Below are 24,453 nucleotides of genomic sequence, written 5' to 3'. Positions count from 1 at the left end.
ATGAATTTGACTGTTTGTCATTATCACATAACTCAAGAACCTCTAATGAATAAATTATTCGGGAAATAATAAATCAGTGATTCTTTAATCAACGTTAAAAGAAAAATAAATAAGAAAGTAAGAATATATATATATATATATATATATATATATATATATATATATATATAGAGAGAGAGAGAGAGAGAGAGAGAGAACACGTTTAAGTTTCATAGATTATATAATTGTGATATATGTCTAATGAAAAAATTGAAAAATTTGTTAACATATTCAAAAAAGGAAATTACGCTTGAACATGAAAGCAATTATAACTTTTGAACATGCATAATGACTTTTTTCAATTGATAAGTGAGAAATTTCATATCTATGTAAAAATAGATAATATGTAAGCTTATATATAGTACTTTTAAGTTATTGAGTTTTATATTAAGGAAATCAAAACATGAATTTTTGGAAGTGAGTACAATAATTATTTTCTGCACAATGAATATAACCTACTATGTGTGTGTATGTTCAATATAATCGGAGACAATAACTTTGAAGAAACATAAACAATAGAGTTTAAAACATGTACTCAAAAGCAACAACAATTAATATCATAAGCATAACTTAATGACTGTAAAAATACATATCAGAATATGCAATAATAGAATGAAATAAAAAGGAAACAATCGAGTCTACTAAATGCACAGTGTCCCTTTATGAAAAGTATTCCACTCTAATACCTATGCTTTAATGAATTAGATCCTCTCAGGATGGATGATTTTATTCACCAACGTATTGATACAAAAACAATGGTGTCAGTAAGCCACTCAATAGGAGCAAAGTACACGAATATTTAATTGTGCAGAAGAAGTAGTAGCTTAGAATTTTTGGTTTTTTTTTAAATGAGAGGAAATCCCTCTATTTATAGACAACAAAGGGTAGTGTGAATAAATGCTTATTGTGCCTTATCGGAAAGGTCACAACTCTTTGGAAATGCCACAACCCTTCGGAAAGGTCATGAATTTTCATAAACGTCACAACCTTTCATAAATGTCGCAACTCTTCATAAAAGTAACAATTTTTCATAAAAGTCATAACTTTTCATAATATTCACAACTTTTCATAAATGTCACAACTTTTCATAAATTTTACAACTTTTCATAAAAGTCGCAATTCTTCATAAAAGTTGCAACTTTTCATAAAAGTCACATCTTTCCAATGTCGGAAGGAAGCCATGGAAGAGGATTATGAAATTAATCTGTTACAAAATAATCAAACCATAGCGCAAATTAAGAGTCACAAGGAAAAGAAAATCTATGAAGTCCACGACGAAAGAAACTTTGTTTGTTGTTGTCTCAACAACTATTTTAAAGAGAATTATATTTTTCCCTCGCCAAAAGAAATTTGGAATCATCTTAAGAAAGAATATATTGGAGGTGAAGGAACTCAAGTTCAAAAGAATAAAAGACTCCACAAAAATAACGAATGCTTGGATTTATTGCTTGCTATTGATAACAAGGTAATATTTCTAGTCACTAGATCAGAAAAGGTAAGAGATATATATAAACACAAGCAGCCAAAGGTTGATTCATTGAACAATTTGACTTTAGCAAAAAATCTAGAAAGTCATTCTTTGGATGTGAAATTAAAGACTCCCTTAATTCAGAGGAAATGGAGTGAATGCCAGAATCCTAAGAAACAACCTCCCCCCAAGATATTATAGAAGAGACATGTGATAACAGTCGTATTAAAGAAAATAAGGCAAAGGTTTCCAATTTGATGGGAAAAGACTTCAGTAGAAGAAGTGCTAGTAAAGGGGCTGATGGAAAAGGTAGAGGTAAGAAGAGAGAGTGAGTTAGACAAGATCTAGATTGCACTTTGTCTCAGCATAGTGCAAATGCTAAAGATTCTTCAAGATGAGGAACATAAGTAAGACAGATTTGGATGGTTCTACAGATAAAATGTTCAAGAGAGATGATGTACATTATGATGACGATCCATTTGGGGAATTATTTTATCGAATAGTGGATCATAAATTCATAATGCAAGTAACCAAATGTTCATACATTGAAAGAGTTGGCTTTAGTAGAAATTCCAGAAAACTATTCTTTGGATGTGATATTAAATACATCCTTAAGAGGAATGCATTAATGCAAGAATATTGAGACTCAACCTTCCCCAGATAATATAGAAGTGACATGTGATAACAATTTTAAGAAAGAAAAGAAATCATGGGTGTCCAAGTCTTTGGGAAACGACTTCAATATAGGCAAAACTAGTGACATATTATTATAAATAATAAGTTCACGACTATCAATGTCACAACCCAGTCAACCGTGATTGGCACCCACACTAACTCTCCGGTGGGAGAACCATTATGACAACCCAACTAAGCAATTTAATGAAAAACTAAACATTTAAAGATACATAAGCAGGTTTAAATGATGGATAGAAACGGAGTTCCCATAAACTCCAAAGGTTTTAAATAAACAATTTAAACAACTATTGCGGAAGTCAACCCTTAGAACCTGAAAGTCGTTGTACCAAAACTCTACAAATCAACAAGTCTAAGGAAAGGGGGTACGACCCCGAAACTAAATATACGAATAAATCTAACTAAATAGTCTGAGTCTGAAAAGAATGGACTAAAGAATAAAGGACCCATGGAAGCCTGGAAGAACTGGTTCACCCTTGAATCCGGTCTCGATCTGTGATCTCCTAACTGAGGTCTGTCAGTTGCCGCCTGAAGATGCCCTCTACTCAACAAAGAACGAGCAATTGGGGTATTAGTACACAACCACAATGTACTTATAGGATCACACGACTACTCTATTCAGTGAAATACAAGCAGGAAATTACAACACGGTAAACACACATATACAAAATACATACTTTAATTAGCATTTCAGGAGCAACATACAATTTCCCAATATCAATTACATGTTGACATGAACATAATAATCACAAGTGATTCTCTCATGGAACCCATACCCAAATTGTTAGTGTGTTGGAACGTGACACCCGATCCAATGTATGTGTCAGAACATGACACCTAGTCCAATATATTTGTCGGAACGTGACACTCGATCTAGTGTATGTGTCGGAATGTGACACATGATCCAATCTTTACAATCACAACCACCCCATAATGAATAATACATATAGTCACATGGGCAAGTAGCAGTTCATGGCATGTAGTTGTTCGCACATAATCATTTCATTAGATTCGATTCACATTTCACTAATACATGTATATAAGAAGCAATTATCCAGCATATATTACACAAAAAGGGAATTGAACCATCTCCTACCTCGAAAATAAGATTGAATCCTCCTAAGACACTTGATCCTTCCCTTTCTAGATTCTTTCCACTTATTCTTGGTCTAATAATTAGCACAAGGCCTAATTTACCTGGATTATAATAAAACTATAAATCCAAGGCCAAACACAAGATCCTAATATTGAACTAGGGCTTTTCCCACCATCAAATTCAGGCCAAAACTCTCCCCCAATGATAGTTACCCAAGATTCTAAGTCCTAAGAATCGAAATACATATTAAAGGAGTAATTTCCTTACCATTAGCACTAGAAGTTGTGGAAAACTGTCAAGAATTTCTTCGGGTCGTCTCCTAGCACTCAAGAATGATGTTTTGTAGAAAATAATGATTTTGGGTTTGCCAGACTTAAGTTCGCGATTGGCCCACCACGGCGGACCCCATCCCACCACAGCGGCCCCGCCCTACCGAGATTAATCCCCCCCCCGGCAGCTTGCATGGAGACAGAAGCTCGAAGTTTGAGTTTCAAGCTCCTATTTCAAAGTACATCTTTAACCCGGGACATTCTAAAACTACCCTTTCATGCCAAGACCAGTTTCGGGAGTTCTACTTGCCCGAATTCGCTTCTGTAAAGCCGTAGAAGATCTTTAACATCTTGGCTATCCACTTATGTGATAAAATTCATAATTAAACCCCCAATTCATTACCAAATTTCCCTAGACCTCACTTGAGTAAAATTTCATCCAAGTTTGGCCTAGGTAGAATTTTCCAAGTCACTACTCAGAAGTTTTCTGGACCAAAATTCTTTCCCCATTGGCTTTTCCATAACGACAGAAACAAGTCATTACAATAGTTACCAACTTACCCATCACACATCCCCGAGTGATGAACTAGAAAAAATCGGCTTAAGTAGAGTAGAGTAGTAGCTGAATTGTTGAATAACTTGGGATACTTGTCTTTCCTGTCCTTCTAGGTTTCCCAAGTAACTTATTTAACTGGACGATGCTTTCATTGAACATTCATGGACTTTATCTCCTTGGTCCTCAGTTTCGGACATCGCGATCAAGAATTGCAACCGGTTCCTCCTCAAACTGAAGGTCTTTTTCTAACATAACCGAGTCTCACGTTATGATGTAATTTGTGTCATCATGTACTTCTTCAACATGGACACATGAAACACTAGAAGGACCCCAAATAGGATAGGGCGGTAAAACCAACCTATAAGCCATTAGCCCTACACAGTCAAGAATCTCAAATGGCACGATGTATTAAGGACTAAGCTTTTCTTTCTTGCCGAGTCTTATCACCCCTTTCATGGGTGATACTTTTAGAAGAACTTGCTCATAAGCCTGAAATGTCATGTATCATACCTAATGGTCCATATAATTTTTCTGTCAACTCTGGGCTGTTAGAAGCTTAGCTTGAATGCTTCTTACCTTATCCTAAGCATATTTCACCAAGTCAACCACCAAAGGTTTCACATCTCTAGCCTCAAACCACCTTATGGGTGATCCACATCCCCTCCAATAAAGTACCTTGAACGGTGCCATGTTAATGTTGGACTAATAACTGTTATTATAGAAGAACTCACACAATGGTAGGAACTTATCACAATGCCCTCCAAAGTCGATAACACAGGCCCTCAACATGTCCTCTGACACTTGAATAATTGTCCCTGACTTCTCGTCCGTCTGTGGATGAAAGGATGTTTTAAAAGTGAGTTTAGTGCCCAACTCCTCATGTAATTTCCCCCAAAACATTGATGTGAACTACATACCATGGTCTGAGATGATGGAAAGGGGAACCCCATGCAGCCTCACTATCTCTTTCACATAAACCTTAACCAACTACTGAGCATTATAGTCTACCCTGACTGGAATGAAATGGACTGACTTAGTAAATTAGTCAACCACTACCCAAATGGAATCAAACTTCCCCAAGGTCTTAGGGAGACCAACGACAAAATCCATAGCTATCCTCTGCCACTTCCATTTAGGTATTGGCATTCGCTGAAGAAATACCTGTAGGACTTTGGTGCTCATACTTTACATACTAATAGTTTTTGCACTTAGCGACAAACTCAACTACGTCTTTCTTCATGATAGGCCACCAATAAAGTCGCTACAAGTCTCGGTATATCTTGGTCACACATGGATGAATGGAATACCGCGAACCATGGGATTCTGTCAACATCTTCTGAATCAAGTCATCCACTCGGGGAACACAAATTCTTCCCTTAAAGGTGAGTACACCACCCGCGTCAAGAGTCGCATATTGTGCCTTGCCAGATACTGTCTTCTTTCTGAGCTCATTCAAATTATCATCCTCAAACTCCTTGACCTTGATCTCCTCAGTGAATGTGGGCCTAACCTCAATGTTGGCTAACACCCCAGCTTTCTCTAAGATGTCCAACTGCGTGAACTTAAACTCCAACGTTTGAATTTCCTTGGGCAAAGGTCTCTTGCACACACCCAAGTAAGCTAGACTACGCATATTCATCACCTTCCGACTTAATGCCTATGCTACCACGTTTGCCTTACCCGGATGATACTTGATGGTAACATCATAGTCCTTGAGTAACTCTATCCACCGTCGTTGCCTCAGATTCAGGTCCATTCTGAGTGAATACATGTTGTAGACTACGATGGTCTGTAAACACCTCAAACTTGACACCATAAAGGTGATGCCGCTAGATCTTAAGGAAAAACACTATCGTTGCCTACTCAAAATCATGCATCAGATACTTTCTCTCGTGTACCTTCAGCTGCTGCGATGCATAAGCTATGACATTCTTATCCTTCATCAACACAGCACCCAAACCCGAATGTGAAACATCACAATAAATAATGAAATCTTTACCTTCCACCGGCAGTGTCAGAATTGATGTTGTGGTCAGAAGAGTCTTGAGATTTTGAAACCTCTATTCATATTTGTCAGTCCAATCTAAAGCACTTACTTTTGGGCCAGCCTTGTTAAATGTGTGGGGATAGAAGAAATTTTTTTCACAAACCGTTGATTGTAGCTGGTGAGCCCTACGAGATTCCTATCTTCAGTCACAACGGTAGGATGGACCCAGTTCTTGACTGCTTCGATCTTTTAGGGATCTACCATTAGACCTTCCCTTGAAACCACATGCCCCAAAACGCAACTGAATCCAACCAAAACTCACACTTTGAAATTTTGGAATATAATTTATGTTTTCCAAGGACCCCCAAAACAATACGAAGATGGTCGTCATGCTCTTCCTTTCTCTTAGAATAAACAAAAATGTTATCAATAAAGACTATAACAAAAGAATCCAGGAATGGTTTGAACACACAATTCATTAAACTCATGAACGTTGTAGACGCACTGGTCAACCCAAACGACATCTCTAAAAACTCATAGTGCCCATAGCAGGTCCTAAATGTAATTTTTGGTACATCATCAAGCCTAATTTTCAGTTGATGGTAACCAAGACTTAGATCAATCTTAGAGAAAATCGATACACCCTGCAACTGGTCAAATAGATCAACTATTCGATCCAACAAATACTTATTCCAAATGGTGACCTTATTCAACTGTTGATAGTCTATGCACATCCTCATACTACCATCATTCTTCTTAACAAACAAGACATGAGCACCCAACAGGGAAGAATTAGGATGGATGAAACCTTTATCAAGAAGCTCATGGATTTGAGACTTAAGCTCTCTCCATACCATCTGAGCCATGCGATAAGGAAATATGGAAATAGGGCGAGTGCTTGGTTCCAAGTCAATTCAGAAATCTATATCTCTATCTGGAGGCATACTAGGCAAATCAGTAGGAAACACTTCCTTAAATTCAGACACTACAGGAATAGACTCAATATCTACATCCTGTATATGAGTCAAATATGCCAAACACCCCTGCCCCACCAGTTTCCTTGCCCAAAGGAAAGATATGACCATAGATGGCTTAGGCTTGTACACCCCTTCCCACTCTGCCTTTTCCTTACCCGGGATCTTTAGAGTCATATACTTACTATTACAATTAAGCAAGCATAATAGGGGGACAACCAATTCATGCCTAAGATTATATCATAGTCAATCATATCTAGAATAACCAAATCAGTCCAAGTATGATAACTCATAAACAGAACAGAACAAGCACGATATACATAGGTGACTATGATTGACTCTCAAACTGGGGTTGAAACATGGATGGGGCATCAAGTACATCACAATTCACATCAAATACCAAGGCAAACTAAACTAACACATATGAATAAGTAGAACCATAATAGTAGACATCTAGTCACAGACAAGAATAGTACATGTGATCACCGTATCAGATGTCTCCGCCTCGGTCTTGCCCGGAAAGGCATAGCACTGAGCCATGTCTTCTTCATAGACAACCACCTTGTCTGGCTGCACTGCTCCTCTACCTGTATTACCATTTCCTCAGCCTCCATGACCTCGTTGATTCCCTCCTCGCCTACCTTGTGGATGTCCTTTGCCATTATTATTGTTGCCCACTGATACGCTCAAATTACTCCTCCCTAAAGAAGCATAAGGAATCGTTATCAAGTAAAGAACCCAACTTGTAGGTTGGGGTCGATCCCACGAGGAATATTGTTTGGTTTAGACTTAACTTTAACCAACGATTATATTCTTTTAGTCAATGTATTTCCAAAAACAAGTAATTAAAGGGGGGATTTGTGAAACAGATTCAGGAAATTATGTATGTAAACAATGAGAAAGATTTAAACTTTAGTTGTTATCAAGCTAAGAAGGTAACTAGGGTGTACCTGTTCCCCATAATCTCATAACGCGGTAATCCTAGAAATAGCAATCCTTTCCTAGTGTATTACATGCAAAGTGATAAGTTAGGTATCTTTAAATCCTTGGTCCAGCATCTAGAAAATCTCACCCCGCACCTTGGTCCGACTATGTGTGTATAATCTATTAACCCTTACCTTTACCTTATATTAGACATCACATCGATGTATGGCTTAGTTTTCATTCTCGCACCCATCGACATTAGACTATTAGATAGTATCACACTAAATCTATATTGATAATTCTTTTCTCGTTAATTACCTCCTTGGTCCGGCTACTAGTAACGAGGCAAATTCTAACGTTGGCCACTGTTAAAAAGATTTCTAAGCGAAAGAATTATCAATGCATGCAATAACATTATTAAAGATTTACTTAGTTACTATTCATACGTTGTTAATCGTTCATGGTTCCCACAACCATAATTGTGGATTTAGTTACCCATAATAGCAAGAACACAATTCATATTTTTAGATGAAGAAATCATGAACTTACGCAATAAGTAGAAGAAACACAGAATCTCAACTTGAATTGCAAAATCAAAATCTTCAAAACCAACTTAGGAAATTAAGACTTGCTAAAATTGCACGTTAATCTCCCAAGTCAAGAACTAGAATAAAAGTAAATGAAGTCTAACCCCTAAAAATGAGGTTTACATGCCCTATATATAGAAAAACAACTTCTAACTAAAAAGGAAACGAAATAAGGAAATAATGTTTCAGGACGTGTCTTCGATCTACGACATTGACCCACGGACTGTGGATTGATCTATGGACTGTAGGTCCTTTCCGTGGCTAAGGACTTAGGCAATTTTCCAATTTTCAAAATCTCCACTTCTCTAAATCAATTGACGGATCCACATTACAGACCATGGATTGATCTACGGTCCGTGGATCCTCCTCCATAGCTCCATACTTAGAATCTTCAAAATCAGGTACTGGAACCCCTCTCTGAATGATTTGACGGAACAACAATACTGCTTGTAGGTCGATCTATGGTCCTTGGTTCCACACTTAGTCAAGAATCCCCTGATTTTCCTTCAAACCTTGCCTGCCCATATAGGGTCACCATCTATGGAGCGTGAATGGACCTACGGTTCGTAGATCACCTCCGTAGATGCCCTTTTCTGCACATTCTTCAGTTGTGTCTTTCAGTTTCCATGTCTCAACACATTTCCTGCAAACATGATAAAAATGCATTAAAACCAATGCAAAATGGCCCTAGACACACACAACTCTTTAAGTGAAATGTATTGCAAATATCGTAAACTCACGGTATATCAACACCCTAAACTTAAATTTTTTGTCTGTCCTCAAGCGACGCACTAACACTCAAAACGACACTTGTATAGAAACAAGCAATTTAAGCACAAGCAATCACATGGTTCTCTACTCCGACTCTCTTTTTGGGTGCAAATCTTTTTGTCAGACTCAACTAGCTAATTTGTGCGGATCAAAAGATGACAAAGATCGACCAATCAACACACAACATACACTGTTTTACTATCACCAAGGTACCAACTTTCCGACAATGTAACTAGTGCCCTTACTTCAAACGAAATCCCTTTTTCACACAAAGAATATGATTTTGAGTACAAGGATTCATTCAGCATTCACACTCAGAAGTAACTTCAAGTACAGTTACTGCTCAATACCATAGGCTTGTCCTTATTTTCACTGCTTAGACTCTCCAAACTAGTTTCTAGATTCACTATAGGACTTTCTTGTCTTGTAACGTAGGTTCAAGGTCAAGTGTGGTACATTTGGGTACTCTTTAGTGACTTTCTGCCCTCCTTGACATTACATTAGGCTTTCTACCTCTTTTTGCCCTTATTTTTGACATCCTACATTTTACCTTCTTTCCCTTGATTCTTTTCAACCCTGGATGTGACTTTAGACTTTGTAGCTCTTTATTTTTCACTTTCTTCTTTTTCTTGCATCCTATTCTTTTCTTTACCTTTCAACAAGTCACATCCTCTCTTCTCTTTTCTTTTTCTCTTTTTCAGCACCAGACTCTTTTCATACCTATTTTTCTTTTTGTTTCCTCTTTCATAGCCACCCTCAACTTATGGATTTTCCATTGGTTGAGGTGCACAATACCCGATATCGGATCAGGTCCAAGATTGAGGTTACTTTTTGCATTAGCCACCCTTAACTTAGGCTTTTGGCCTAAGTCGAGGTGCACATGTCCAAGGAGGTACTGGGGTCAACACAGTAGATTATGGGAATGTGAGTTAGGGGGTTAGAAAAAATTGTCTAATTTAGGCTCGAAGAATTTGGATCAAAGGGAGCATTTATTTCATTTGGTTGGATTATCTTTAGGCAGTTTGTGGACTTATCAAAACAAGGGTATGATCAATTCATAGCCTATAAAGTAGATTGTCTTAACAGGACTAACCGGGCAAGTTCTAGATTCGCACAAAAACTATTTGAACAATCAACTATTCTCAAACACTCTTGCCACATAGTTTCATTATCAGATTATCAGATTACCCAGTTCAAGTTTTAGCTTAATTCATGAAATCAAGTTGGTTCATTATCATGTCATACTCAGAGCCAACACATTCAACTCATTCTAGCCTACAGATTTTAGCACATATCACAAGTTTTGGACGGATATCATTTTTTCAAAAAGCTTATTCCATCATGCTTCATTCTTTCTCATGCTTCTACATATACAATCCTAACACATGCCGGTTAAACAGAAATTAAGAGGTCTCTTGGGGGAAAAGAAGACAGGCAAGAAAGCCCCAAGAGAGGATTATGAGTTAGGTTACTTAGACTTCACCCTATCAATCACAATCCATTTACCCCACCCCCAACAAAAAATTAGTGCAATTGTCCCCAATGCACACAAAAAATAGTAAAAAGTAATGGATTGGGTGAAGCAAACCTGTGGCGCATAACGCCGATGAACTATCAACAAGCGGGTGGGTCGGTTTCCTGGAGCCCGCTAGATCAACACTTCGGTCACCCTTAGTAGTGCCTGCATCTCTCATCTCATCACCATCAATAGTGCTAACATCAACTCTCGATGCACCATCAGTAGTGCTCACGCTGCTAGAGGAACCCATACTTGGAAAAATTTAGGATACATACCTAGGATCTACAGGAACCATTCAGGGTCCGTACATTGACCCACAGACCGTCGATGGGGTACGTAGACCTCTGTACAGTCCTTTTACTGCAGATTTGGCTTTTCATCCCTATATATGTAGCAACCGTTAGGCCTTTCTTTTTACAATTTCTGGACACTTTTTAGACACGGACCCTATGCTATATATAGCCAACACTAATACAGAAAATAAAACACCTATCTAAAGGATTACAAAAAATCAAATAAATGAAGAAAACTCCTAAATCTAAAAGAAAAACCTATAGTTCGCTAGATTTTACATCTTGGGTTGCCTCTCAAAAAGAGCTTGATTTAACGTCGCGGCACGACGCCGGCCTCTTGATTACTTAGACTTCATCAAGATGCTATGCCTCTATCACTGCATTTACACTCTCAGAATTTCCCATGTAGCTTTTTATCCTCCGTCGATCGGCTTTGAACCTTGTCCCTCTCCTTTTCCTGAGTTCAAGCACTCCATTTGGAGACATTTGGGTCACTCTGAATGGTTCAGTCCACTGGGACATGGATCTGCCCGTAAAACAGCACAACCTTGATTTATAAAACAATGCCAGATCACCAAGAGCTAGTTTGAGCTTTTCAGTCTTTTGAGTATGGTACTTCTTCTCCGTGTACAAGGTTGCACCTAACTTCTCCTTACTAAGCACTTCAACATCTCTTCTGAAATTGTGACTTACCACCGTACCGATTTAAGATCACTTTCCTACTTCATAGACTTACAGACCTTAAAGGTCACCTCCTCCTTATTCTGTCGAAACTGCACCTGCCCTCTCTCCATATCGACTAAGGCATGCCCAGTATCAAGGAATGGTCTCTGTAAGATGATGGGGACCTTAAAGTCAACCTCGCAATCAAGTATAACAAAGTCTACCGAAAAAATGAACGTTTCCACTTTCACAAGGGCATCTTGAAGCACTCCAATGGGCTTTTTCACAGTTCTATCACCCATAAGTAAATGCATCGCAGTTGGTTTTGGAGCTCCTAAACCTAAATTTTTATAAATCGACAATGGCATCAAGTTAATGGTGGCATCCAAATCACATAAAGCTTTCGCAAAGTGCATCTTACCGATGGTGCATGGAATAGTGAAAGCTCCAGGATCCTCTTTCTTTTGTACTAGTGACCTCGTAGAAATGGCACTATAATGGTGCAACCTTTCATCACTCTCAAAACTGACAGCCCTCTTTTTGGTCACCAAGTCCTTCATGAACTTTGCATACCCAGGCATTTGCTCCAAAGTTCTATCAAAGGGACAATGATGGAATGTTGTTTCAACATAATTATGAACCTGTGATACTTTCCTTCTTCTACCTTCTGCACTAACCTCTGTGGGAAAGGAGGTGGAGGTCTAGGCATGGGAACAACCTTTTGGGCTATCTCTGTTTCCTTCTGTGTGGCATTTTTAGTCTCTTCGGTAACCTCAATCTCATCACCATCTGTTTCTACCACATTTTATACATCGGATGGCATGGGGGGGGGGGTCAATAGTCTGCTTTCCTCTGTGAGTCGTGATTGCCATACAATACCCATCATTCTTCGAATTCTGGATGGTTTTGCTGGGAAGCATGCCCAGTTGGAGTGTATTCACCGTAGCAGACAACTGACTAAACTGATGCTTAAGTTGCTTTATCGACACTGCATAGGCATCTCTTTGACATTCTGATCAATAGTATCAAACTTCTTCAACATATTTTGCATCATCGCCTCAATGCGTGACATACTACCCCCATCTTCCCTATTGACAGATTCCATGTTCTCGGGGGGGACGTATGGCCCAACTCTCTCATTCTTGTTACCATAGTTGTTCCGGTTGTAGTTGTTATCATGGTTGTACTCCCAATCCCATACATATTTACCCTCGCAATTGTAGTTACCATAGTTCCGACCTTGGTTTCCTTGACCCTGACGCCAATTATCCGAGTTGGATCCTTGGGCGTTCGTTTGGAAACCCCCCATCTGATTATTCACCAAATAAGGATCCTCCTCATAGTAGTATTCCTCAACCAGTGGTGGTGGAGTTCTAGTCAAGTAATTTACTGCATTCACTTTTTCTGCGCATCCGCTCACATGCTTCAAAACCAACCATAGTTTAATCCTCATCTTAGCCATCTCCTCACGAATCTCATCTGCAGACTTGTTGTTTATTGCTTGAATGACAAACGTATTCCTCCCAGTCTGTGACTTTTTAGTGCTCCAAGCTTTGTTATTCCGAGAGATCTTCTCCAGTTTCTTCGCAATCCAATAAAAAGTACACTCACCATATGAACCTCCAACAATAGTATCAAGCACTGCCTTACTGTTGTCATCCTGGCCTCAGTAGAAATATTCCTTCAGCTACTCATTATCAGTACAGTGATTCGAAACACCTCGTATAAAAGCAGTGGACCTGTCCCAAGAACTACTTACTGACTCTCAAAGTAGTGCTACAAAATTGTTGAGTTTATCTTTGTGGTTCATCTTCTTGGACACTAGAAAGAATCTTGCTAGGAACGCATCAGTCATTTGTTCCCATGTATAGAATGAGTTATAAGAAAGCTCATTAAACCACACAGCAACATCGCCGGTCAATGATAGAGGGAATACTATGCAATCCATGTCCAAGTCGGGTCGACCCACACAACTTTTTGTTAACACTCCTTAGCTTGGTTACATGCCCATGTGGATATTTCGATGCCAAACCCACAAACAAGCCCCTCGCAGTAAGCATTTGCATCAAAACTGCTAGTCACCACAAATGTATGCCCCGGATGTAGAGGAGGTAGGACGAGATGTCCGTCAGATTTAGCAGCGTTAAAGTTGACCCTATAGTTATCATGCAGTCTTGGCCCTGGTTGATCATGTACCCTCACTGCATCTGTCAATAGATTCTCAACTTAGATCTGATTATTCTCATCACCAACCATCAAAGGCTGCAACCAAACACCATCACCTAACTCTCCTATAATAGGATTAACTGGCACTCCTTGATTATTCATTATCTGCAAAGTTTTGTTCAGTTCTTTTTCGTAGGGAGTAAGTGGTTCTCCTTGACTCCATGTGCTTGGCATACAGTAGAGTACGAACTTGAGAGACACAAAAACAAAAAAAAAATTAAAATTATGAAATATTTGACTAAAGTTCAATAATGTAGTTAAACTTAATCTAAAAGACAAATTCCCAGCAGTGATGCCAAAATTTGATAGGCTCAAATTACACCTCCCTAAAGAAGCATAATCGATCGTTATCAAGTAAAGAACCTAACTTGTAAGTTGGGGTCGATCCCACGAGGAATATAGTTTAGACTAAACTTTAACCAATGATTATATTCGTTTAGTCAATCTATTTCCGAAAACAAGTAATTAAAGGGGGGATTTGTGAAACATATTCAGGAAATTAGGTAAGGAACCAACGAGTAAGTTTCAAAATGTAGTTGTTATCAAGATGAAAAAGTAACTACAGTATACGTGTTTCCCATAAGCTCATAATGCGGTAATCCGAGTAATAGTAATCCTTTCCTAGCGTATTACATGAAAAGTGATAAGTTAGGTATCTCTAAATCCTTGGTCCGACATCTAGAGAATTTCACCCCGCACCTTGGTCCAGCTACGTGTGTATAATCTACTATCCCTTACCTTTACCTCATATTAGACATCACATCAATCTATGACTTAGTTTTCACCCTCGCACCAATCGACATTAAAATGTAAGATAGTATACACTAAATCTATGTTGATAATTCTTTTCTCGTTAATTACCTCCTAGGTCCGGCAAGTAGTAACGATGCAAGTTCTAAGGCCACTATTAAAAAGATTTCTAAGCGAAAGAGTTATCAATGCATGCAATAACACTATTCAAGAATTACTTAGTTACTATGCATACATTGTTAATCGCTCATGGTTCCCACAACTCTAGTTGTGAATTTAGTTACCCATAATAGCAAGAACACACTTCATATTTTTAGATGAAGAAATCACAAAGTTACGTAATAAGTAGAAGAAACCAGAATTTCAACTTGAATTGCACTACAAGAAAAAGGTTTATTTAAGACCAACATGTAGGGATGAGTTAATAATCCCGTCCTAAAAAGTATATCTATTGAGATGAGATTATATTTCGGTCCTTAAAGTTATATGTTATTGAGAAGGTAAAAAATCTCGTCCCTAAGAAAACTAATGACTCGTCCCAATTGTAATTGAGAGACTTAGCGGGAGCGCCAAAACATTGCTAAAAATTTACTAAAACACAAAACTATTTTTTTTTCTGAAAAGTAGGCGCCACAAAGAAACACTTTTTTCTAAAAATCCAAAAAAAGATCTTTTTTCTCTCAAAATCCATTGGTCACACCTTTGCCCTAAACGTATTCTCAAGCCCAGAAGTGCTCTCTTTCATCTCGATCAACTATGACCTAGGGTTATTCACCTCTGCCTCAAATCCTCTGAACATATTCTCAGCAACTACATATTTGTTTCCTCCTCTCAACTGCGAATCTAAGGTATGATGTCTCTTCTTCTTCCTGTTTACTGATCTTTTGCTCAACTAAACAGAAGTCTCTTTTTCTTCTTGATAAACAGCGACCTAGAGCTATTCAGCTCTGCCTCAAATCCTCTGTACGTATTCTCAACAGCAACATATTTGTTTCCTTCTCACAACTACGAATTGAAGGTATGATGTCTCTTCTTCTTCTTCCTTTTTACTGATCTTTCACTCAACTCAACAGAAGTATCTCTTTTTCATCTTGATCAACAGCGACCTAAGGTTATTCAGCTCTGCCTCAAATCCTCTGTACGTATTCGCTGTAGCAACGTGTTTGTTTCCTTCTCTCAACTACGAACTTCAAGTATGTGTCTTTTCCTCTTCTTCCTGTTTACTGATCTATCACTCAACTTTGCCCTATTTTCTTGTTTTATTGAGTCCACATTATAATTGAAAGTTTGATTGTTTTTGAAGTGTATTCATGTTTGTAGTATATTGTGAGTCCAGATTCCTCTTTTCTTCTTTGTTTCATGATTCCCCTCTTCAATGGACACAAAAGTCCCTTGTATGAATGAATATGTGATTCTTGTTGGATTAGTTGTTGATTATACAACACAAAGATTCTTTATATTGGAGTCTTGATCGACTTGTAATAACAAAAGTGATTAGTTTCTATATACTACAAGGCAAGTAATTGCTTTCTTTCATTAATGTGCTACAGGTCGTGAATCGACAAATATTTTAACATCACTGATTCACTTGTATTTGAGTCTTTCATTAATGAAGATTCTTTACATTGGAGTCTTGATCGGGTTAAGTAATTGTCATCTTTTATTAATGTGCTACAGGTTGTTAATCTACACATCTATTAACATCACTATTTACTTGACTTTGGAGTCTTTGAACAATTAACTAACGATAGTGATCAATAAACAAGTCAATTTGAATGGTCATTTATTTCATGTTGGGTCAACAAGCAACTACTAGCTTTAAAAAAAATCACATAAAACTAATCAGATTGTTGAAGAAAATAATTATAAAAGATTGACGAGAAAGAAAGCATGAGTGAAAAACTAAGATGTCTCAAAGAAAACCTTCAAAATTCTTAGAAAGAAATCTAAATATGTTGCTTTTTAAATGGTGTTCTTCTAGAATTTTGTTAACTTTGCTCATTTTCATTATTCTTGGTTGGCTGGAAAAAAACTTTAACACTTGTGTCATACATTACCTATTTGACTCCTACACTAATGATCGTGAGAAGATGATGGACGTTAGGATAAACTAGTGTAATGTAGTTATTGACTTTCTTTAATAAATGTTAAACACATTAGATGGAGTGAAATTCAAATAAGTGATAGCATATGTGAACTAAAGATCAAAGCTACTCGAGTAAATAAGTGTATGACAACTTCTGAAAAAACTAGAAAAGAAACATATGTGATCATTTAAACAAGCAACTTATATACTCAAAAGAGAAAGGTCCAAAAAAAATGAAACAATTTTACCTTTCCAGCAGCTGATATGTTGCTTCTTCCTTCAGCCTCTCTAACAAAAAGGGCTTCAACACCAGTAGAGTGTAACACAGGGCAAGTATTGAATACAGTTTGAACTCGAAAGTATTATTTTCTACTTTCTTGAGTTGTCGGAGTTCCTTTTTCTTTGTTGCTTCAAGTTACAAGCTTTCTTCTGTTGATCATGAAATTTATGTTAGTAGTATACTTTTTTTAGTTAACAATATCTTGTACATACTTGTCATGTGCACTGTTAAGTTAAGTAGGATATTAAAATTTGAAACATTAAATTCTTTCCATCATATTATCAAAAATTATATTTACATCAATTATTGTCATCTGATAGTATATTGCAATTCCTTAACTGAAAAAGTAGCCAAGGTCGACTAGAAATTGTGATCTTCGAGTTCAACTTAGTTGTGTGCATATTATTATTTTTATTTCTTCTTTTTTTTAAATCTAATTTTTATGTTTTCTCTAAGGTTATGGCACCTAGTAAGCAATGGATGCAACTTGTTGACAATCGACTTGATGAAATCTATTTAGCCGGTGTGCAAAAGTTTTTAGATTATGCCTTTCAAAGAACATGAGAAGAACATGAAATACGATGTCCATGTGTCAAATGTTTCAATACAATTCTAGGAACTCGTGAAATAGTTGAGACACACTTGCTAGTGTATGGTATAATTCGAAACTATACTTTTTGGTACACCATAAAGAGCGTTTGGGTGAGCCATTGACTGAATCTGAAGATGAAGATGGTGATGCAGTAGAAGAATGTGAGAGTGAGGATGAAGTAGAAGAATTGTTGAGAGATTTACATCCTAATGTTGATGGAGGAAGTACATAGACAGATTGTGATGATTTACTCGAGGAGGTACCAAATGTTGAAGCAAAAATTTGAGGGTGTTGACATGAATGATCATCGTGATCATATATTGGGATGGATGAATGAGTTATGGAACAAATGGAGAGGACACTTGCATGCCAAGTATGTGAAGGATAAGCCTATCCAACAATCTCTTAGGATTATTCCAAGGGGAGTAGACGAAAAAAGAATGTGAATGGTTAGTAAAGGAACATTTTGCTTCTGAAAGTTTCCAGGTATGCCCACTGATTTAATAGTATATTTTCCAATATTTTACGGCTTGATTTCCCTCGTTACCACCAAATATACTCAGTTGTTTGATCCATGTTATTGAAATAGTTGTTGTGCTTTGAATTGTTGCATCACCCTCTTGGTATAGACTTCTCCATGAGTCCTTCAATCTCGCTTTGCTGAACAGTTTTTTTTAACTATCAATGTTATTGTCATTATTAGAAGGGCCTGCATTTTGGTTTGGAGCTACCCCTAGATTAGCTTCTTTTACATTCTCCTTGCAAGGCTGGACGAGAGCTTCATTAGGATGTTGAGTTATCCCTGTAGCTTTCCACTCCACCTTTGTTTTCCTAGGCTTTCTATTCTTTCTGCATTTCTTTTTCACCACTTCACCACCTGAAATTGAGGCATAGCCTCCTCCTCTTCTATTGGTTTCTTCTTAGACCAGCACCCTTCGCCAGTGTGCCAAAACTTCATACAATCGTTGTAGAATTTTGGATACCAGTCATACCTGTCATATTCTCCTGACCAATATCCCACTGGCAGACCTGGGAAGGTAAATCTATAACCCAATTTTGAAGTATTAACGGTTTGTTAAAAATGTGTATGGTCCTACTTGCATAACTGCATCCGTATCTTCAATAGATTCAAATCGAAAAATACAGTAACCCTGCATCAGAGAACTGAAGTCATCGAACAACTTCTTAATAGTTCAAGGAGAGAATTTGTGAGACAGATTTATTCCTCAATCCCCCTGAACTGCTTCTTAATGATATGAAAAAAAAAATAGTAATGTTAGAAACAGTTCTGCACAATGAGGGTCTAGGTCCTTCAAATTTGTTATTAAACTTGAATTTCCAATTCAGTAGTAATGATAGCATTGCTACAGCAGTAGCATTGAAAGATAACTGAATTCCCATTATGATGGATTTCCAGCGGGACTTGACAGAGAACTCATACTCTTGTATATAGCCTACTCGTGTATATGTTCCATTAAATTCTTTTGGAAAATCTTCTAGTTTCTTTCTTTTCAAAAAATAAAAGCTACAAAATGTATTTAGGCAAGAAGCAGCAGGAATGCAGTAAATCGAGCTAAGTTGAAGATGCTTCATCATATTGGTAGTATGCCTATTCGAGAAATTATTTATCATAAGGTACTAGCGTAAAACTATTTCATAAATGGAATATTTATAAGGTTTGTGTTATTTGACATGTTTGACTTTGATGTAAAGGGCGGGAAAGATGGCAAACCACCAGATTTGGCGATTACATTCTTTGAACGAAGAAAACAAATGCTTGAACGAAGAAAACAAATCCTTGAACGAGGAAAACAAATCCTTGAACGATCGCTTGTCTACCTTAGAAGATGCGATGAAAGAAAAAATGAAAATGAAGGAACTATTTGCTGCTCAACAATCACATGTCCAACCTGCGACATCTCCTGTTTCAACTGAATGACCTCTACTTTTTTCTACTGACCAAGTAAGCACCAAGATACCTAACTTTTTAGTTTATTTTGTTGATTTGCATATAGTCATTTTCTACTAAGACTAATTCTAGAAAAAAATGATGGTAACTACTAGTTTTCTTGTTCTCATTGTCTAAGATCTTAAATAGAGCTAGCTAATACTCAATCAAACAGAAGTATAGATACTGCCCTTAGAAAGTAGAAACTGATGTCATGTCAGCTGGTTGTTATAGGTTTTTCAGAATGTATGTATAGTTAAGTGGCTAGATGTTTGGACTGAAGAGTTGATGTTGGATAGGGCCAGAGATAAACTGTTCGAGAACAAATATACAGTGGATGGTCTTTTGGAAAATCTACAGCTTCATAGAATATAGTTCAATTTAGCTTTTCGCATTCACACTTAGTGGCCTTTCTTTTCTTATCTTTTATAGTACTTTAATTTTCTTGTGCATATGATTCTTTTTTGCACAGTAATATTTGTAGCTAAAATAAAGTCATGAACAAAGAAGCACTATAATTAGACAGTTGCTTCAAAACAGAAAAATTCATCCAATGCATTATCAGTTCTTGTATTTTCAGCCATGAGATTCTTCAAAGTCCTTGTTTTCATCTTTTGTTCTTTCCCATGTCCGACTATTCAGAGTGATCTCGAGATTTATATAGTCCATGTTGAATTCCCTAAAAGCATGATTTCTACTCAATCATCGTTAACGGATTTAGACAACTATTACCTTTCTTTTTTGCCAAAAACTACAACAATCAGCTCAAGTTGAAATGAAGAGGCTGCTAGCCTGATACAGTCCTATCATAATGTGATGAAAGGCAATGCAGCAACATTAACTGCAGAGCAAGTGAAGGAAATGGAGAAGGATCACAACTTTGTCGTTGCTCAGAAACAGAGGATTTTGTCCTTGCACACTTAGAAGCTCAATACGTACTTCATTAAAATTTTCTGCACAATGTCTTTCTCTATTTGTTAATTTCTGCACTGCTGCACTTTTGGACAGCCACTTTATAGGTTAAATTTTCTGCACACAAATAGTATTTGAATTCTTGGTAAATGCATCTTAATGATTTTCTAATTGAAATCTCTTATGTTCAGCAACTTTTGTGGATATTTCTAGATAACACTTGGTGAAGTTTTAACTACTTTTGGGGTAAGCGATCTACCGAATTCTAGTATAAAATTGATATGTATACTAATAGTTATTTATTGTTTTTTAAAATTTTGAACTTGCAGATTATGAAGGTTCAAGTTTCAAGTCAAGATACAAGCTATAAGAAGAAATGCACAAGCTTGTTATTAATTTGCTATGAATGTTATGTAAAACTCGATAGTATACAATCTAACTCGGATGTTGGCTAAGTTTTTTGAAGAACATATTGAAACTAACATCATTGGATGTTGACCAATTTATTATGATTAATCGAACTCTTTATATCTATCTTCTTGTTTCTGTCTCTCTATATCTTCTTTTTGAATTGAAAGTTTTAATAGTAATTTTGTATTTGTTGAAGAATTATTTTTATTGTGATATCAACTGATATAGGACCATTGATGGCCAATCTAGGACTAGAAATTTCTCGTCTCTAAAGAATAATCTAGGACGAGAAATGATTTTGGTCCCTACAACAAATCAAGGACCAAATCATTCTTGTCTCTAAGAATACACAAGGACCAGGTCATCCTCATCCCAAAAGCTAATCAAGGACCAGAATGTTCTCGTCTCTAACGATTACTACGACCAGGTGTTCATAGACGCTAAAAAGATTTAACGACCAAAACATAGAATTTACCTAGATACATATTGTCTATTTGAGACTAGATATGTAGTCTCTAAAAGGATTTAACGACTATATTTTTTCCCGTCTCGAATACTATTTAAGGACCAATATTTTGTTCCCGTCGCGAAAGGTCTGTAGTGACGAAGGCGGTTACGACGGGCGGCGACCAGCATTTTCTGGTTTGAAATTTTGCTTTTGGGACCAGATTTAACTTAGTTCTCATCTTTTTCAATTTTTTGCCGTATTTTTCTTTTTGGAATGTTTCAAAAAAATATTTTTTTCCTTTTTTGGCACGACATGTTTAAGACCACTAAATTAAATGATATTGTTGTACATTTTATATATATGTTTTGTCTAAGACTACTGAATTCAAAAAATTTTCTTTAATTTCTTAAACTTTATATCAAATCAAAATTATAAAAAAAAATGAAAAAAAAGGAGTATTTTCTATTTTTCGTTTATGTAAATGAATTAACCTTTTATCCCTTTAATTACATAGGAATGTTTTTCAAAATTATTGCTAGTCAATGAGCACACTTAGGATCATGGAACATTTAGGGATGAGCCTAGGTGTACAGAAGAGCCCTCTTAAAGAGTTTTTCCGAAGATAATTAATCCATAATGAGACACAACTATTATCCTCCTGTGCCAGAAACCAGAGTTCACCTTAGGAACCGAGCCTCACTATGATCCAACATCATTAACCGTTCTCCATCAAGATTCTGTTAGCGGACTTCAGGTTCTTGTGGACAACGAATGGTACTCCATCCGTCAAAATTTTAATGCTTTTGTGGTTAACATAGGCAACACATTTATGGTATGTACATTTACAAACTAGAAATATATAATAAGCTAATGTATTATGTATTACATACAAATAATATAAACATAATCAGTTAAGCAAATAATACATATTTTGGTGAAAAACATTATAAGATCTTTCCACATGATGTGCAATGATATACATCATGAATTCTTAGATTTACAACTTGAATATACCATATTTGGTTTTTGTCCTTTTGCAGGCCGTATCGAATGGTAGATACAAAATTTTCTTGCATAGAGCAGTGGTTAACAACAAGACTACTAGAAAATCACTTGCTTTCTTTATTTATCCAGACAAAGATAAAGTGGTGAGTCCACCAACTGAATTGGTGGACTACAACAACCCTCGACTATATCCTGACTTCACTGGGCCTGCTCTCCTTGAGTTTACAAAAAAGCATCACAGAGCTGATACGAACAATCTTCATGCTTTCTCGATGTGGCTTCAAGACAAAAATGTAGAAGCTTAAGAGCTATACATATGAGGTTCAATATTGAAGGCCTTGGAATCTTTTGTATATATGTTGAATCATTGATTTAGAACTACAAAAATTCCAGTTGCAATGGTTCTATTAAATTAGACACCTAGTATTTAGGAGTTGATAACTATTCAATTTGGCTTTTAGTTTGTAAATACATGTCTTTTGTTAGTCAATAATATAAAGTTCTGTAGGGCAACACATAATTTATCCTTCAACTTTTCTTCCATTGTTATTTTCCTGCATTTCTTTTCTTTCAAAAACTGATAGGTGGGATCTAGAGCTATTTTTGTGAAGGGACCTTTGAGTGAAGAGATGTATTTCAAAAATAGTTTTTCATGAATAACTCATGTTGTTTTTAGTAATGAAAATTACCAATTATGAATTGGGAGAACGAAAAATTACTTGGTGGCCCTTGATCTTTAGGAAGAAAGCCGTTGAAGAGGATTATGAAATTAATCCGTTACAAAATAATCCCACCAAAGTGCAAATCAAGAGTCACAAGGAAAAGAAAATCATGAAGTCCACGACGAAAGCAACTTTGTTTGTTGTTGTCTCAACAACTATTTTAAAGATAATTCTATTTCTCGCATCACCAAAAGAAATTTGGAATTATCTTAAGAAAAATATGTTGGAGGTGAAGGAATTCAAGTTCCAAAGAATAAAAGACTCCAAGAAAATCGAAGAATGCTTCAACAGATTGTTTGGTATTGATAATATGGTAAAATTTCTATGCACTAGATCAGAAAAAGTAAAAGATAAATATAAACACAAGAAGCCAAAGGTTGATTCATTGAATAATTTGACTTTAGCAAAAAATCAAGAAAGTCATTCATTGGATGTGATATTAGAGACTCCCTTAATTAAGAGGAAATAGAGTGAATGCCAGAACTCTAAGAAACAACCTCCCCCCAGATATTATAGAAGAGACATGTGATAACAGTCATAATAAAGAAAAAAAGGCAAAGGTTTCCGATTCCATGGGAAATGACTTCAGTAGAAGCAGAACTAGTGAAGGGACTGATGGAAAAGGTAGAGGTAAGAAGAGAGAGGGAGCTGAACAAGATCTAGATTGCACTGTGTCTCAGCATAGTGCAGATGCTGAAGATTCTGGACTAGCCTTTCTCCTTGTCTATATATGTTAGCTAGTCTTTTGCCATTGAGATGACTTTTTGTTTTCCACTATTGGGACTTGCATTTGTTCACATTAGACAACTTTGTACGCGTGACTTCTAGGCCCTAGTATTGGTTTCATTGTATATAGTTCGAATTAGCAACAAACTTCGTCGTTAAACTTTGTTAAATTGTTCATCCGTAACAAAATTTTATAATAATTTGTGACTAAATAAGAATAGAAATGGATTTTGTCGTTTAGCTATAAAATTTATCGATTGCTAATTTCTATTTTAGTCAGTTCTTATGTGAACAAGACACTTTAGAAGAGCTTGAAGTGGCTGCAACATAAGATTGCAAAGTAGACAAATTCCTTTTTGAATAATCTTGATCAACATCTGCACTATACTGAGACATATTGTAATCTAGATCTTGTCAAACTCGTTCTCCCTTTTCCATCAGTCCATTCCCTAGCTCTTCTTTAGTTGAAGCCTTTTTCAATGGAATTGGAGACCTTGCTTTCTTTTAT

General features: G+C 36.6%; 1 protein-coding gene and 1 pseudogene across 1 annotated transcript in view; both read left to right on the top strand.

The window, feature by feature from the left end:
• The window catches only part of LOC125837438 (gibberellin 20 oxidase 1-like), a 110,202-nt pseudogene extending 87,400 nt beyond the window's left edge, over positions 1-22,802 (top strand).
• Positions 1-24,453, top strand: part of LOC125837352 (uncharacterized) — a 293,499-nt gene that overhangs the window by 1,072 nt on the left and 267,974 nt on the right. The window lies entirely within an intron of this gene.

Source organism: Solanum verrucosum, unplaced genomic scaffold, assembly GCF_900185275.1.
Source record: "Solanum verrucosum unplaced genomic scaffold, falcon-dt-bn FXZP01000147.1, whole genome shotgun sequence".
In the NCBI taxonomy this organism is placed as follows: domain Eukaryota; kingdom Viridiplantae; phylum Streptophyta; class Magnoliopsida; order Solanales; family Solanaceae; genus Solanum; species Solanum verrucosum.
The sequence above is the reverse complement of the archived record's forward strand: the minus strand, read 5'-3'. Positions and strand labels throughout refer to the sequence as shown.